The sequence below is a fragment of the Orycteropus afer genome, unplaced genomic scaffold (assembly GCF_000298275.1).
Source record: "Orycteropus afer afer isolate SDZICR_OR568_19922 unplaced genomic scaffold, OryAfe1.0 scaffold00393, whole genome shotgun sequence".
In the NCBI taxonomy this organism is placed as follows: domain Eukaryota; kingdom Metazoa; phylum Chordata; class Mammalia; order Tubulidentata; family Orycteropodidae; genus Orycteropus; species Orycteropus afer.
The window spans coordinates 1,972,025-1,974,153 of NW_006921980.1; the positions used below are offsets into that span (position 1 = coordinate 1,972,025).

General features: G+C 35.1%; 1 protein-coding gene across 1 annotated transcript in view; it reads right to left on the reverse strand.

Annotated features, from left to right (window-relative positions):
* The window catches only part of RASGEF1C (RasGEF domain family member 1C), a 54,479-nt gene that overhangs the window by 30,862 nt on the left and 21,488 nt on the right, over positions 1-2,129 (reverse strand). The window lies entirely within an intron of this gene.

Genomic DNA, 2,129 nt, shown 5'->3' on the forward strand with positions numbered 1-2,129 from the left:
GATGGCTGGCGGTTCAAACCCACCAGCCACTCCTCGGAAGGAAGGTTGGGCAATCCTACTTCCGTAGTGATACTGCCTCGGAAACCCAAGGAGAGGGCCGACTCGACGGCACATAACAACAACAAGAAAGCATTCTTGGATCCTAATATTTTTGAAGAGGAAGGTAAAGATATTGGTAACCATTATTATCTTTTATTACTTTAAATGTGCAAGTTAAAATGGTCAAGATAACTTTCAACAAATAGAAGGGCAAAATGGAAAGGGGGATCTATTACTCTAAAAGAAGTCAAGGAAGAAGGAAAAGAGAAACAGAATAAGAAAGACGACTAAAAAGCATAACCGAAGACAGCAAAACCAAATCCATAACGACCAGTGATTACAATCGGTGTAATTTAAAAAAATACAGCTACTTGCTATTTTTAAGAGAGATTTCCACACCAAGGATATAAATAAACAGATAGTAAAGTGATATGGCTATGTATGTCTCACATAGCTATATTAATGTGAGACAAAATAGATCGTAAGGCAAAAAGCATTACAAGAGATTACAGAGTGACTACATGATAATAAAAGGTTCAGTTTATCAGGAGTATTTCATAAGTCTAAACTTGTTTGCATCCAGTAACAAATTCAAAATGTGAAGAGTAAAACTGGTCAGAAGGTGAAGTTCTCTAAAAGGAGAAATCGAATTCTGCTGTCACAATGGAAGATTTTACCACTCCTCGGAAGAAAGATCGGGCACTCCTCGGAAGAAAGATGGGGCAATCTACTTCCGTAGTGATACTGCCTCGGAAACCCAAGGAGGGGTCGCTATGAGTCGGGTCCGACTCGACGGCACATAACAACGACGACAACAATTGATATAGGTTAAAGAGATTTAAAGTTTGTAAAATACAAATATAAATTTGAACAACATTTAAGAATATTCATTCTTTTTAAATACTCACTAAAACTGATTACATGCTAGGCCATAAAGCAAGTCTTAATAAAATTTAAAGATCTGTATCGTTCAGATCCCATTCTCTGCATGTTGTTGTTGTTATGTGCTGTTGAGTCGGCCCCGACTCATAGCAACCCCTCCTTGGGTTGCCGAGGCAGTATCACTACAGAAGTAGATTGCCCAACCTTCCTTCCCAGGAGTGGCTGGTGGGTTTGAACTGCCAGCCTTCTGGTTAGCAGTCAAGTGCCTTAGGCACTATGCTACCAGAGCTCCTATTCTCTGCATAGGACATTAGAATTAAATTAAATTTGAAATAGATTAAAAAAACTTATAAATTGGAAAATTAAATACATATTTAAAAATAATCTATAGGCTAGAGATAAAATCAAAGTAGAATCATAATAAAAATACTGAAAAACAAAATTTAGGGGCTGCAAATAAAAATGAATTTTAAAAAATAAATATTTTTATGCTTTTATTAGAAAAGAAGAAATGCTAAAAAAAGTTGAGTCTCCAATTCATAAATTAGAAAAATAAAAACAGAATAAGTGTCAAGAAAGCAGATGGAAGTAAATAATAAACATAAGAAATAAATGAAATAGTAAACAAAGATGCAATATACAGAATTAATAAAGCCAAAAGCTCTTTATTTTAAAAAAACAAATTGATGAACTTCTGGGAAGACCCTGGGTGTTGCAAATGGTTAACACACTCAGCTGTTAACCATTTACATCAGGTTAGGGGTTCAAGTCCACCCCGAGGTGCCTCTGGAGAAAGGCCTGGTGAAACAGGGTTAGAAATGAATAAATATGGATGTGAAAAGATTAAAAACATAACTGGAGAATATTGTAAATAACTTTATGAAATAAATGTGAAAACTTAGGGGAAATGTTCAGATTCCTATATATAGAAACAAAAATTACCAAAACAGGCTAAAGAAGAAATAGAAAACCTAAACAGAACCATTAAAACAAACAAACAAACTTGAATCACTACATATAGATCATCTTTTTTTTTTTTTTCTTGGTCATTGTTGTAAGTATATCTATCACACAACTTTCGCCAATTCAGCTTTTTACAGGTATACACCCTATTGGAAGAAGAATCACCGGTAGTTGGAAAATTTGGCCTTGGTGACAGGAATAATGCTGGAACTCGTATGGTAGAATTTTGCAAGACCAACGACTTG